The 16602-nt window shown below is 44.5% G+C and overlaps 1 protein-coding gene across 1 annotated transcript in view; it reads right to left on the bottom strand.

Annotated features, from left to right (window-relative positions):
- LOC311235672 (uncharacterized protein) overlaps positions 1 to 16602 on the bottom strand; it is a 179168-nt gene that overhangs the window by 26103 nt on the left and 136463 nt on the right. The window lies entirely within an intron of this gene.

The raw sequence follows: 16602 nt of genomic DNA on the forward strand, positions 1-16602 counted from the left end.
CACACCACAGTGACTGTTGAGGAAACTAAACTTTCCCACTGAATAACAGCCAAGTCTCTCTCTCATGCACACACACACGCACACACACACACCTGAGTAAAAGGCAGTGGTCCACATCAACATATTAACCTAATCTTCGTCTTGCACTGCTGTTCTTCATCCCTCCAACATTCTCTGCTCCTTTTTCCAAATTATTTCCTCCTCTCCCATCTTTCACACCCCTAACTCTCCCCTCTCCTCTCTCCCCCCCTCTATCCTCCCCTCCCCGCTTCTCTCTCCTCTCTCCCCCCCTCTATCCTCCCCTCCCCTCTTCTCTCTCCCTCTCCTCTCTCCCCCCTCTATCCTCCCCTCTCTCTGTTCTCCCCTCCTCTCTCTCCCCTCTCCTCTCGCTCCTCCCTCCTCTCCCCCCCCCCCTCATCTCCTCCCCTGTAATCATCTAGTAACCTGAAGCCTCTGAGAGGATCAATGTTTCAGTCTTGTATGACATCCTGGAACACCACAAATAAACAGCATGTGGGGAACACACACACACACACACACACACACACACACACACACACACACACACACCCACCCCTCCGGCTTTGTCACTTGACTAGACAGTCGATCACAAACAAATTGCGTGGTTCACAAACAAGTCGACGGCGTGACAGTGTTTGTATTGAGTCGTCGTGCATCTCGCCCTGAGAAACTGACACTTTTCCAGCGGCTTCTCAAACCCAGGAGGCGCCGCGGGCTTTCAGCGGGTGAAGGTGTGCAAACACAGCACCACACCGTTATCTACACACTGTTTATCTACACAACACTCCACTTTTGACTTTGTCTCGTCACGAGACTGAAGAGAACTCCTAAGACATGACTCCCTCTCGCTCTCTCTCTCTCTCACACACACACACACACACACCACACACACACACACACACACACACACAGACACACAGACACACGCACAACTAAGAGCAGCACTGCCCCCTAGTGTCCATATGAAATGCTTACACACAGTTCGGCCAGTTTGACGAGCCAAGAGCAAGGACACTCTTGTGGGCTGAATATAAATTCCCTTCAGTTTACATACTGAAGTTAACATGGGGGGGGGGGGGGGGGGTTGGTGTTTGGTTCACTGATGACTCGGTTTACGTTTGTAATTCATGGGATTAAAGATATATTTTCTACATATTGTCTGTATTTTTGTGTATTGCGCTAAATACCAGTTTTACATAACAAAATGAGACTGTAAACCATTCAAACAGCTGTATTTTTAATAAGGTTGAATCTGCAATGCCTTCAAACAGCTTCCTCTAAGCAAAAGAGCTCCTCTGTATTGCGCCCTTGTTTAAATGTTTTGCTTTGGTTTAACGTGTGGGGTGGAATGGAGTGTGGATAGAGGGAGGGGTTGCTATCCGTATCGGTGCAATAAAGGGTTCATATTTTAAAGTTGAACTACAGATAAGGGGTAAGTATAATGTGCTTCAATCAATGCGGCTTTGAAACCAAATATTGTTTAATTGTTTAATTGATATAGCATATCTCCAATAATATACACGCCTATGAATATTTAACATAATGGACCCTGACAGGTAGGAATGACCAGCTTCCCTGATTCATACGATGCAAAAAGGGTGTGCTAATGCAAATATTGCATACCAAAGTCAGTGTATTTGCTTGTGTGTGTCTTCATATAGTCAGAAACACTCTATATTAAGAGGAGACAGAGCGCTCTGGGACTAATTGATTAATTGATTGATACAGCTCTGATACTAGATGATGGACTAACAACTAAACTACTTGCTACAACACAAACTGTAGTGGCCGCATGTCCAAGCTGCAGCCGATGTAGTTTGCAGGGTTTTATTGTCCAAAGGAAAGATGTATGATGATGAAGTTGAACAGAACAGTTGTCAATTGTTTGTTATAGAAGCGGTTCCAACAGTGAAAGCAGGTTTGAGAGTAAATCCTTGGCAGGTGCATGCCTAGGCTCTGATTACAGAGCCTCTTATAATAGAGGTGGTGTGCCCCCTAGTGTTCAAACATAAATACACCATACAAATATAAATACCTCATTACCATATAATACAACTTCTAATAATGTCGGTTTTGGCTTCTACACAAACCTATTCAGAGAAAATAATAAAATGTTATGTTATGTTGAGTAAAATTATAATCCACTGCATCTCGAGGTGAAATGTTGATGAGTGATGATCTCTGCCGTGAGTGGTTGCTAAGGACTATGGACAGAGTGGAAACCCCTGGATGGCAGCGTGTGTAGAAGGGAGTCGGGTCTCGTTAGTTGCCGTTATCAAGATGATAAGAGTGAGCAGACTTCACGGTTGAAAAAAACATCCCAACTTGGAGTAATGTTCCTTCCCATCATAGATGGGAAAAAGACACAATAACAATAACATTATAATAAGACCCACATGTAATTCCTGTTCCAATGTTTTGCTAATGCATTAACCGATATATTTCAATAGATTTGGGTCCAAACTGTTCCCCTAGCAACATAACTCCAGTGAAAGCATCTCTATGGGAGGGAGACGACGTTAGTGACATAAATTGCAGGCAAACAGAGATATGCTGTTTTAGGCCTAAATAAATATCACAAAGATATGCTGTTTATGCCTAAATCAATATAACACAGATATCGTTAGCCTCATAGCATAATTGCCTAAGTAGTTTTTCAAGACTTTCGGAAAAGAAAAAACTAATTTTCCAGCAAATGTGTACGAGTTTTTTTATTTATATTTTGAAAATATGTATCACAAGGTGTATCAACAAGTTTGTACAAATACAAAAACATAACCATTGCATAACAGAATAAGGTGACTTAGGCTATTTTAAACAAAATAAGTCATGACATAGGCATTTTTTCCTCTTACATACATATTGTCATACAAACACTAGGCAGTTGTTTTACTTGCCTAAACATTACAAAAGTAGCACAGTTGTGGAAAACTTTAACATCCTGAACAGGTGGGTTAGATCTGTGGTCAGCCCAGCCGTGTTATCAGACCCAAGTAGGAACTTACACGTGGGGCGGGAACTATTCTAGTCGCTGTGGTCCACTTGGTTGACCTAAGAAACATCAAAATGTAACTTTCCTAAACATAACTGTTTTTTAACTTGCCTAACCTTAACCAAAGTCCCACTCGGGTGCTGTGTTCACACAGACTATTGATGAGGGAGGTTGTCATAGTAGTGGTGGGCCACTCTTGGTAGTACCGGCTTCATTGCCTGCAAATCGTTGAATTTCCTGAGAGTAATCGGTAATTGGGCAGGAAAGAGTCGGTCCCAGTGGGACGCTTTTTTGGGGATGCTGACTCGCTGAGGCAGTTCCTCCCAGTCAGACTCAAAATCCAACTTGTACCGAATTCTATCATCTCCTGAGTACTGGAGAGCCCGAAGGTCATGGACTGTGGGGTCGCCAACTTTTCTACCTGGTCGGATGTTGGTGACATAGGCCCCAGATAGCTTCATGAAATCGTTGTGGTATACCTGGGTGACCTTGTATGGGGATGGCCGCAAACGTGCAGTGTCAAAGATGACAATGTAATCACGTGGAGTGTAAATATCTTTAGTGGTACGCCGTTCGATGCATGCATGCATGGAGTCACACTCCATCTGTGTGTGCCCTGCAACCAAATATTTCTGTTCTATGGTGACACCATGCTTTATGGCCAGATCTAGGTATGCGTTTGCAATGGTACAACACCGATTTTGGTAGCCGCAGCCATCAGACCAGATTACGACTTTTTTGACGCTTGACTTGGCCTCTAGGAAAGACTCAAAGTGTTTGAACTGCAGATGGGCAATACCCATCTTACCCAGGTTGAAGCAAGTGAAGTTGTGCATCTGTAATTTTGTTTTATAGTACATTGTACTCGCCTTTGTCTTAGGGCACAGAAGAACGCACCGAAGGTCCATTGTCCACACAGAGTTCATCACTGGATTCCTGTTTATCCCTTTCCTTTTCATCCTGAGCTTGAGCCTTGAATTTTCGGTGAGTAGTATAGGCATCCTGATCTATATTTCCTACTCTGGCACCGACACATACATCACACTGGTCATTTCGTGGTCTGAACACAGAGTATTTCTGTTCACTGAACGCCTGTCGGAAATATGTCTCACTCACGACCCGTGCTTCACTTTCACCAGCAGCTTTCTGGTATTCCTTGTACAGGTCACTTTGAATTGTTCCCGGCTCCAGAAACGTCTTATCCTGATATAGGAGGGAATCTGGCGGCAGTAATGGGATGGAACGGTAGGCAGCCCAGAGAGCCATTCGTTCAGGAAGGTCTGGTCAGCATCAGATATGGGCACACATGGACCTAACAAGTGCAAAGAAAATATGGAAATTAGAATAGACTTGCAAGGGAATTGAACTAAGATCTTGGCCCTTCAGTCACATCATTCCTGGATAATAACCCCCCCCCCTGCAATTTTAAATCCAATTTACAAGCATTCTTTATTTTTGGAGTTACTTACCAGTCTTATTGCTCCTGGGTTTGGGCAGATCTTTATTGGCGTCGAGAGCTAACCATAATCCGATGGTTCTGGGGGCGATGCCAAGGGTTGAACAGAACATACTCTTACACACAGGTAGTTTACATCCATCTGCCTGTTGCAAGTGGTATAACTGAGACTTTGTTCTCCTTGATGCATTACTCGCTTTATAGGCACCTGCAGGTAAAGGAAAGTAAAATAGCCAATCAAGATACATTGCATTTAAAGCTGGACTGAAACCAATTAAGGAGGCAGTAGATGACAAATTTGATTATGAGTAACCACTTACATTTTCGACTAAAGTCCGGACATACACCTTGCGTGTGTCCCAGGACGACATGGTCCAGAATTGGTTGAAGATATCTCTTCTCTCTTCACCACTCAGCAGCTCACAACTTCGCTTCTTTGACTTCAAGCAGTGCTGTGATGTGTAGGGTGGTCCCATGGTCTTTGGCTGTTTCTCCTGTCGCATTATATTTTTGTAACATTATTACCCCTTCATGCGCTTCTCTTTCATCACCAGTCGCTTCCACGTGTGTGAGCTTTAACAACGGCAGCTTCAAGTGCAGCTCCTGTTTCTCCCCCCCCCCTCACCTCTTCCATCCTCTTCTGTTCCTTCAAGTGCAGCTCCTGTTTCTTCTCCCCCCTCACTTCCTCCCTCCTCTTCCGTGACTGTGATCACTACTATCTGTGCGGCCATCTTTCCCTCTTCTATAGTCTGGATCCAAGACAGAGTCATAATTTTCACTTTCTGACCATGAATCAGAAGTTGCCCTGGAGGCTCTAACGTCACAGTGACCAATTGCAGCCACTCTTATTGTCTGGGACCAAATACGGCCACGCCCCACTGCCAGCAAAAAGTGGGAATCTCTAGAATGGGTTTGGGGCGGCGCTGTATACGGAAGTAGCTCTCAAGGTGACGATTAGACAACACTTTTTTGTTGTCAGTAGATGGCAGCATTGGTTTAAAATTAAAGGCTGAAAATGTTGAGAACTACAACACTGCATTTCCCAAGACCCTTAGCACAGGTCGCAGGTCACTGGGATGTGTCTATATTCTCCGACGTGATCTGAACAGCGTTAAACTATTACTGCGACCTCGGTATAGCGACCGAGAATGGCCAACTAATTATCTTAACAAAAGTGCGCTGGTAGCGTTACATTATGTTGTCTAAAGGGGGACATATGGTACAATTTAAGATTCTAATGATAATCGGCATATAAAGGACAAGATAAAGCATTGTTAATTTGTAAGAAACCTCAATGAAAACGGCGCAGGGTGTTATTGTTATGAAAATGTGATAGAATCCTATAAAAATGTGGACGCATTTGGCCTACGTTCCGTTAACTGCCTCTCCCCTTCTTCCAAGTCCCCCCCTCTCTCTCTCTTCATAGTCCCTCCCTCTCTCCCACTCGCACCTACGTCCCCCTCTCTTTCTCCTAAGTCCCCCCACTCTCTCCTAAGTCCCCCCCTCTCTCTCCTAAGATCCCCTCTCTGTCTCCTAAGTCCTCCTCTCTCTCTCCTAAGATCCCCTCTGTCTCCTAAGTCCCTAAGAATATTTCAGCTATTGAAGTTAAATGTTTATTATCATCAACTATCTAGTTAGTTTTTATAGTGTAACGTTTTGTTACTTAAACGTTCATTGAACATACAGTAGAGAGAGGGAGACGTGCTCAGCCCCCCTTCCTCACTATTGGAACTCTGTGTCTGTGAGCAGGAGTTAAAGATGAAAACATTTCACATGTGATGAACATCTGAAGTCATGCCATGCTGTCTGTGTATGTAACATTAAATGCACAAGTCACACAAGTGAGTTAGGCAGAAAGGGATTTTTTAACATAACAAGTGTTCTGATAAATATAGGCTACAACCTTTTCCAAGAAAAGACACACATTATATGCATCCGTTTTCTATTTTTAGTGCGGAGGTGCTTACAAAGCACATGGCGATATCACACATGTGGGTGAGCAGTCATGAATATGTATGACAGGTGGGCAGATGTCTGGGTGGCAGAGTGTGAATATCAGGCCTCTCCGCGTCGGCTGGCAGAGAACAGCGTCTCACGGTGGTACTGGCTGGGAGGGACTCCTCATGAATAAACATGTTGCCCACGGCTACAGAATAATAAAGAGTCTGATTGGTCTGTGTTACGTATTACTTTCACACGGTGGAGGGATACTTACTGTCTGTGGTGCATATTCACATTGTGGTTGTAATGTGCTGTCACTAATTGGTGGTTTGATTGACACACTGTTTTTCTTTCTGTTGTCATTTTGCTTGACATTAAAATGGCCGCTTTTCTAATTGATCACAGGTGTGGTGATGAGGCACCACGCCCTACAAATGCAGAGTGCAGGCAGCAGTCAAGTCCTCACTACACAGAGCTTGTCCTCGTCACAGCTATCCAGCGTCTCACCTGCTCTCACTGCTTGTTGTATTTTTGCCTATGTGCATTCCTTTTGTTGTTGAATTATGGAGTCTGGATCACCCAGCTCCCCTTCTTTTTGTTCCCTAAATTAGCTGTGCTAATAAAGTTATTTTTGATAAACTCCTGTCTTGTCCTGTGTCCACCACTTTACATTCAAGGCCTACACAAGCCATATTTTAGGATTGAATGCAACATGGGGGCTCTAGCCGGTCTTCCTTGCGCGGTTATGGAGGCTTGGATCCGGTCTTTCACGTACGGCTGACGTGGGGGGCTTTAGTCCAGCTTTCCATGTGCTGTTTACATGGGAGCTTCAGTGTTCTTTTTTCCATGTTGTCACGTATGTGGGTTGTGCATTATCATTATTGCCATATATTTTAACACCATGTAACATCAGGGTAATATATTAGTTGTGTTGTTTTCTATGTGTGATGTTGTGTCATCTCCTAATCGCCTGTTTCTGTTCCGCAGATGCCACTCATCTCCCTGATTGGATTGGTTGCATCTGATTGGTGCACCTTCGGACAGGCAGTGGAGATGGGTGGTTAATAGAGTGGGAGGTGACACACATCGGGGCGCCTCATTGAATCACTGCCACCGACCAGAGTGGAGTGTGGAGGTGGCCGCTATTTGCCACTATTGAGTGGATATTTTTGTAGCCTAATTGTAAAAGCCATTAACCACTGTGTGTGGGCAATCTTATTGTGTTGGTCTTATCTTCCACTTTGTGTGCTTCCCTAACAGGTGGGATTATTATTGTATATATTGTTGGCCTCTGCGCCATCTCCCTCCATCAAGGGGGATATATACTGTAGTGCTTTATTGCTGGGTGGTTCCCAGTGCTTACCTTTGCTTAATAGCTTTGTGTCTTATGACACGTCTATATTTTGCTTAGTGTTTGTTTGTCTTATTTATATATTCCCTGTTTGTTCTCCATTACCCTTTGCCCTTTGTGTGTGCTGTGGGTTTAAATCCCCACTATAATAAATATCATTTTTCCTTTGGGAACAGTGGGTTTCAAGCCCCGCTATAATAAATATCATTTGCCATTTGAAAACGCCTTTGTTTATTTCTTACCTGCTCGGGACCGTGCTTAGTGCACTACTGAAGGGGCTGGTTTTCACATACAGCCCGCTTCAGCTTATATTTTATATTGTCATTAGACATTGCTATGTGACATGGGGGCTCATTTCCGGTCTTTCATGTCCTTGTGACATGGGGGCTCAATGCCGGTCTTCTGTGTACGTTTGACATAGGGGCTGATGGTGTCAGGTAAGGCGGCGAGTAAGGTGCAGGACCTTGCGGCCATGAGCGAGTTGGTACTCATGGAACAATTTAAAACCTGTATGTCCGAACGAACCGTGGTGTATCTGAATGAACAGAAAGTGTCTACTCTCCAAGACGCTGCTGTTTTGGCGGATGAATTGGCGTTGACGCACAAACATGTTTCTGTGCGTAACGATACTGTGTATGTTAGAGGCGGTGCGTTTCCCTCTCGGGAATTACCATTTCGGGGAAATAGCGAGTGAGCGTATCGGCCACGCTCGCCTCCGTCTGACAAGAGACAATGTCATTATTGTAAGAGGCCAGGTCATTTGATGGCGGACTGTCATGCATTACGCGATCGGCAGGATACTAAAAGGCCAGCTCAGAAACCAAAGGGGGTGGGGTTGATTAGCACTGTCTCACGCCCAGAGCAGGAGAAACCAGAGAGTTGTTTTGAACCTTTTATATTTTCTGGTTTTGTGTCACTGTCGGGTAAAGTCTGTGACCAACGCGAGGTGAGAATCCTTCGTGATACAGGTGGTTCGCAGTCCTTTATTCTGGCGGATGTATTGCCGTTAAATGAGGAGTCGTCTTGTAAATCAAGTGCTATTGTGCGGGGAATCGAAATGGGTTTTACACCCGCTCCGTTACATAGGATACATGTGAGATCAGAACTAGTCACAGGTTGTTTTTCCGTGGCGGTTCGTTCATCTTTTCCGGTAGCTGGAATTGATTTTATCATGGGGAATGATATAGCTGGGGGGAAGGTAATTCCAGTTCTGGAGGTGGTGGACGCCCCAGTGTCTGAGTTTCTGTGCGATGCGTTGATTAAAAGTCACCCAAATGTTTTTCCTGTCTGTGCTGTGACTAGGGCTCAGGAGAGACAACGAGAGCAGGCGGTGACGCTGCGTGACTCCATCTGTGGCGAGGCTCTCGCTGAGGACAGGTGGCCGTCTAGTGGCGAGGTGAAAAGGGGTGTGAGTAGCGTTCAGGGGAAACTGGTAAATCCCAAGTTTTCCGACATGCCGTTGCCTCTAACGCGTCAAACGTTGATTGCCGCTCAGAAAAATGATTCCTCCCTAACAAGTTGTTTTGCGGCAGTAGCCAGCAGTACTGATAGTAGGAAACACGCCTTCTTGATAGAAGAAGGGGTGTTGATGCGAACTTGGGTAGCTAGGCCAGGTGTGACAGGCTTAAAGTGTGGGGATGCCTGGAATGTAGTGCACCAGGTTGTATTACCAGTGGTGTGTAGACGTCACGTTTTGATGTTAGCACATGAACATATCTGGTCTGGTCATTTGGGTATTTCAAAGACTTATGACAGAATACTGCAAAATTTCTTTTGGCCCGGTCTGAAGGCCGATGTGGTAAAGTTTTGTAGTACTTGTAGTACATGTCAAATTGTGGGAAAGCCAAATCAGGGGGTTCCTTTAGCTCCCCTGCACCCCATTCCAGCGATAGGGGAACCTTTTGAATATGTGATCATTGATTGTGTTGGCCCCCTGCCTAAGACAAAGGCAGGTCACCAATACATGTTGACTATTATGTGTCTTGCCACCCATTTCCCAGAGGCAATACCTCTGAGGAAAATTACTGCCCCAGCAATTACCAAGGCATTGAATTTTTTTTTCCGCAACTTACGGTTTACCAAAAACCGTGCAAAGTGATCAAGGCTCGAATTTCATGTCTAAGACCTTTAATCAATCCTTACAGGTTTTGGGTATCAGTCACACGGTGTCTAGCGCGTACCATCCTGAATCACAGGGGGCGCTGGAGCGCTGGCACGAGACGCTGAAGGCGATGCTAAAGAAGTACTGTGTTGATACGGGTTGTGGTTGGGACGAGGGTGTGCCATTTGTACTGTTTGCTATTCGGGATGCTAAACAGGAGTCACTTGGGTTTAGCCCTGCAGAGCTAGTGTTTGGTCACACTGTGCATGGTCCATTGAAGATGCTCGAAGAGAAGATGTTGTCTGGTTCTTCTCCTAAATCGACTATGTTTGATTTTGTCTCCCGGTGCAAGGAGCGTCTCCGCTGTGCGTCCTCGTTGGCTAGGGAGGCCCTCGCCTCTGCCCAGGGGGAGATGAAGTTGAGGTTTGACAAGAAGGCGGTGGGGCGGCAGTTCGAGGCTGGCGATGAAGTGCTGGTTTTGCTGCCCATGCCTGGGTCAGCTCTCTCTGCCCGGTTTGCAGGACCCTATAAGGTGGAGAGGAAAGTATCAGACACCAATTATGTTATATGTACGCCCGAGAGGTGCAGGAAGACATGGTTGTGTCATATTAACATGTTGAAGAAGTATCTCACCCGTGCTGGTGGGAGTGAGCAGGAGGTGCAGTCTGGCAGCCCAGGAGCTGTTCCAGCTGTTTTGTTAACATGTGTTAATCCCCTGCCGGACGATGATTTGAAGGCGTTGTCCGAGGGTCAGCAGACGGGGCGTTTGACTAACTCTGAGTTCATGAGTGAGGTCACTGCTCATCTGTTGTATCTGCCCGAGTCACAGAGTGATGATGTACGTCAACTGTTGTTATCCTATCCTGTGTTGTTGTCTAATGTGCCTTCCAGAACGACCGTCCTGGAGCACGATATTGATGTGGGGGGTGCGACCCCCATTAAACAACATGCATATCGGTGTCCGGTGGCGAAGAGGGAGGTGATGAGGAAGGAGGCTGAGTATCTGATGGATAATGGGATGGCTAAAGATAGCTGTAGTCCCTGGAGCTCTCCTTGCCTTTTAGCTCCTAAGGCTGATGGGTCTCCCCGGTTCTGTACTGATTACAGGAAGGTGAACGCGGTGACAGTGCCTGACTCGTTCCCGTTACCCAGAATGGATGACTGCATAGACAGTATTGGTCCCGCTGTGTTTATCACGAAACTCGATCTCTTGAAGGGGTACTGGCAGGTCCCCCTGACAGAGCGAGCCTCGGATATTTCAGCGTTCGTTAGACCCGACCATTTCTTGCAGTACACCGTCATGGCCTTCGGGATGAGGAACGCACCGGCCACGTTCCAACGTTTGATGCACATGGTGTTGGGGGGTGTGCCTAGGTGTAACGTCTATTTGGACGATGTGGTGGTGTACTCCGATACTTGGGCGGAGCACATTGCTAACTTACGGGTGGTTTTTGCACGCTTGGCGGAGGCTTCGTTGACTCTGAACCTCGCTAAGTGTGAGTTTGGGAAAGCCACGGTGAGGTACTTGGGGAAGCAGGTGGGTCACGGACAGGTCCGCCCGGTGGACGCTAAGGTAACAGCGATCCTTGCATATCCGGCTCCTTCCACGAGGCGCGAGCTACGGCGTTTCCTGGGGATGGCTGGGTAATACCGGTGTTTTTGTAGAAATTTTTCTGTGGTGGTGGCTCCCCTCACTTCCTTATGTAGTCCTATTGTACCTTTTGTGTGGTCCACGGAGTGTCAGTGTGCCTTCGAGGTTGCTAAATCTCTCTTATGCAGTGCACCTGTTCTGGCGGCCCCTGACTTTGCGTTGCCCTTTCAGCTGGAGGTCGACGCGAGTGCTGCTGGGGCTGGAGCTGTGCTGTTGCAGGCGGGAGAGGGCGAGGTGCATCATCCGGTTTGCTACTTCTCGGTGAAGTTCAAACAGCATCAGTTGAACTACTCGACCATCGAGAAGGAGACGCTGGCGATGCTCCTCGCTCTCCAGCACTTTGAGGTGTACGTGGGGTCCAGCTCTATTCCGGTGTTGGTCTACACGGACCACAATCCCCTGGTGTTCTTGGCTCACATGTACAACCACAACCAGAGGTTGATGCGTTGGGCCCTGTTGGTGCAGGGCTACAACATTGTCATCCGTCACAAAAAGGGGGTGGACAATGTTGTGGCCGATGCCTTATCCAGAGGGTAGGTCTGGGGGTACTGCTCTGATGTTGGTTGTATAGGTAATAATGTTTTGCTCACCCGGTGGGTTCGCTTCTATGGGGGGAGGTGTCACGTACGTGGGTTGTGCATTATCATTATTGCCATATATTTTAACACCATGTAACATCAGGGTAATATATTAGTTGTGTTGTTTTCTATGTGTGATGTTGTGTCATCTCCTAATCGCCTGTTTCTGTTCCTCTGTATATTGTTGGCCTCTGCGCCATCTCCCTCCATCAAGGGGGATATATACTGTAGTGCTTTATTGCTGGGTGGTTCCCAGTGCTTACCTTTGCTTAATAGCTTTGTGTCTTATGACACGTCTATATTTTGCTTAGTGTTTGTTTGTCTTATTTATATATTCCCTGTTTGTTCTCCATTACCCTTTGCCCTTTGTGTGTGCTGTGGGTTTAAATCCCCACTATAATAAATATCATTTGCCATTTGAAAACGCCTTTGTTTATTTCTTACCTGCTCGGGACCGTGCTTAGTGCACTACTGAAGGGGCTGGTTTTCACATACAGCCCGCTTCAGCTTATATTTTATATTGTCATTAGACATTGCTATGTGACACATGTGCTGTTAACATGGGAGCTTCAATTTGTTTTTTTCTCTCCATGTGCTTGAGCCGGTCTTCATACAGGTGAGTATGCTCTTAATTTATCATTTGATTTGACTACTTGTATGCTGTTAAAATATTTAGTTTAGTTGACACCACAAGTAGGTAATTTCATTGTTTTCTGGCTGTTAGCTTCCTGTGTACCACTTAACCCTGGGGCAGTCATTGAAGGGATTAGTACCATATACTTGTCTTGTACTATACCATATACTTGACGGGTTTATGGTCGATATGATCTTTGGCTGGTAGCGGGTGTGGTTGAAGAAAGCTAGGTCTATAGTGCATTAGCTTTCAGTATAGGTAGGTTAGGAGGCCAGAAAATATAATTAGTGTGTTAGGACCTGATGTAAGTATTTTTGTTAGATTAGACATGTGGTGGGCCTAGCAGTCCTTCATTGACTGCAGTGTAGATGTTAGAAGCGATTTGTGAGTCATATCAGATTATAAGGTGTTAGAATTTGTTTGTTGAATTTGTTTGTTGGTTGTTTCTTGAGTGTAACACAAGGTTTTTTCCTCACTTTGTTACTGAAGGCGTTTGTTCCAGTATTGGATAAATGTCTATATATATATGACTCCACAGGGTTAGTCTTGTGGGTGGTTCATCTCAGCAGAGGCCTGTAGCTAGTGTCCAGTAGATGTGTCTGCTGTGATTCTCTAGTTTGAGTATAGGATCGGTTAGGGCTGGGCGATAAAACGATAACGATCGCGATAAATTATTTCCTCGAAATAAACATGAAACGTGGTCGCAAAGTTTCGATATCGATTTTCCAAGCTTGGATATGAGCACACGCACTAACAACCAATCAGTGAAGGAGATGGCCGACAGCGAAGGAGACCCGCGCTGCACCTCTGGGTAGAGAGGTAGGACTCCAGTAGTAAACAAGGCTGGCTAGGATAATTAGCTTGCACGCCGCTATTTTATAGTTTACGTGCCGAGTGGGTGTGTGGCGTGAATTCTGAGGCCACGGTTAGAGTAGTGTGGGGTATGCGGTGGACGTCGTTGCAATGTATTGGGGCGGAACAGAGTATTTTAGGGTGATATTTAGTACATTGGAAACAAGGCTGGCTAGGATAATTAGCTTGCACGCCGCTATTTTATAGTTTACGTGCCGAGTGGGTGTGTGGCGTGAATTCTGAGGCCACGGTTAGAGTAGTATGGGGTATGCGGTGGACGTCGTTGCAATGTATTGGGGCTGAACGGAGTATTTTAGGGTGATAGTTAGTACATTGTCATGGGATACACCGCTTGCTCTGGCTAACTGCTAACGTGTGCGGACTGATGACGACATCAACTCGAGACATTTGCAGCAGAAAAACAAGTCTATTAATAGCCCGTCCATCGGCGCCGGGCATAAGAAGTTAATTAAACTTGACAGAAATTATATCGACGATAATTATCGATATCGAGTTATATGAAAATTATTTTATAATTTTATCGCAATAACTTTTTTGGCCATATCGCCCAGCCCTAGGATCTGTATGCATTATTGAGCTTGACTTTTGATCCAGTATGTTATGCCGTGTCTTAAATTACTGTGGGTGATTTAATTGCAATATATGGGTTATGGGTGTGCAATATATATGGGTTATGCCGTGTGTCTTATATACAGTGTGATGTAATTGCGTGCTAACATAAAATGCCATGTGTCTTAAACTACTGCGTGTGAGTTTAATTACGTGCTATAGTTATGCCGTGTGTCTTAACTAGAGGTGGGCATAGATAAAAAAAAATGTAATCTAGATTAATCTATCGGCAATCCTGGATTTAATCTAGATTAATCTAGATTAAAATGGCTAAAAGAAAAAATCTGCCGAAGGCATTTAAAATATGTGTGTTCTACCCAAATACTTACTTTTTCTTTCCTCCTTATGTTTCTCAGGCCAGGTGGCCCATTACACCATGAGCCCATCTCCCGTTTCCAAAATGCATTACAGACTGTTTGAAAAAGCTGTTTTGCTATGATAATTGGTAATGAAATATCAAAATAATGTTCAATAAGATGTACTTGTGTTTAATAAGTTGTTTTATTCAGTTAACACAAATAAATAATATTACCAGTACAGTACAGTATCTAGCACACTCTCAGGAGCAAAACAGAAAGAAGCATTTCAAACTTGAACTATGTGACATGGCTTGACTCAATCAGTCCAATCTCTATTTCTCCTTCTTCCACCAGTCACTCAGGCAGACCAGCTTGTTTTATGTAGCAGTGTCTACTTATAGTGCCAGACAGGGCCAAACCCTGCCAATGCAAATCAACTGCTCCAGTGGAGTTGCTCAGTGGCCAATGGTGTCAACTGTGGTTGTACTAGGCAGCTCCCAGGTGTGAATGGAACTGTGTGAATGTGAAGCAGGGCGTTCCTGAAAAAGAGCATCTGTGCTCAGCGAACTTACCCTGGGTAAATAAAAGTAAAAAAAAAAAAAAAAAAAATCAATTATATTATCGCCGTTAATGGCCCAGCTCTAGTCTTAACACATTAACTGCCACGGAGTTTGCCTGTCTCATACCACTTTCTGCCACCACTCTAAGCCTATGGAGATGTTTACCTTCTTTGCAGGGCTATAACTTTTTAAATTGTATTGCTAAATTGACATTACTATGGCCCATTCAACATCGATTATCTATCGTTCAGGATGTAGGAACGTTATACTTTTTCATTCATAGATTCATACGAAAATACCGTCTAGAACAGTGTTTCTCAACTGGTGGGTCGCGACCCAAAAGTGGGTCGCGGGGCCATTTTGAGTGGGTCGCGGATGTGTGTGTAAAAGAAAAAGATTTTTTTTTTTTTTTTTTTTTTTCACTACCTATCTTTGTGAAAGTGGCTTCTCAGCTCTGGTCCAGCTGAAGACAAAGCGGGGGAACAGATTGGACATTGAGCATGACCTCAGAGTTGCTTTGTCTACCATCACCCCAGACTTTGAGACTCTTGTCAGGAGCAAACACCATCCCCAGTTATCCCATTAGTTCCCTGCATGTTAAGCTAAGAAGTCTGCTAAGAAGGATATATTATTTATTATTATTCTTTTATTTCATTGTGTTTTTAGCCCTTAGTTGCACTTTTGTTGCAACCCCAGTTATCCCATTAGTTCCCCCAAACGTAGGTCTGTTATGATAAGCTAAGAAATCTGCTAAGAAGCATATTATTTATTATTATTTTATTTCATTGGGTTTTAGCCCTAGTTGCACTTGTGTTGCAAACTCAGTTATCCCATTAGTTCCCCCAAATTTAGGTATGTTATGTTAAGCTAAGAAATCTGCTAAGAAGCATATATTATTTATTATTCTTTTATTTCATTGGGTTTTTAGCAATAGTTGCACTTTTGTTGCATTTTTTGTGTTTATTTCATCTTTTGAAAGATTGCGTATTACTGCAAATATTTTTTTTTTACATAAATCATAGTGGTTAAACATTTTGGGTCGCGACTTAATGACTAAGGAAAATGTTGGGTCCCGAGGCTAGACCAGTTGAGAACCACTGGTCTAGAATATAAATATGTTTTTATCGTTTTCTGCAGTAATTCCTAGAACGTGAGTTATAGGCATAAACGCATATATAGATTATCAACTGCCGTTTGTTGCCGATACACGCTATATTAAAGATGTCAACTGTACATGATCCTAAACGTTATGACTTATCATGCGCAGGGGGGGGTCGTTTATAATTCAGTGATCGTCAGTAAATGCTTTATGTAGTATGGGTGATATATTGATCAGAGCAGTTTGCATTAATAATAATAAACAAACACGCTGAAAATGACGTCAGCGTCCTCTTACCGTTCGCAGATGAGACTGGAGGAAAAAGATCCCACTTATTTGACGGCGATCTACTAGATCCATTTCCGGTTTGTATAATAATAATAAACGCCCAAATCATATCGATTATTGAGTTATGGCAGCGATCGATATACACGGAT

This window comes from Notolepis coatsorum (assembly GCF_963971535.1).
Source record: "Notolepis coatsorum genome assembly, chromosome: 10".
Classification (NCBI taxonomy): Eukaryota; Metazoa; Chordata; class Actinopteri; order Aulopiformes; family Paralepididae; genus Notolepis; species Notolepis coatsorum.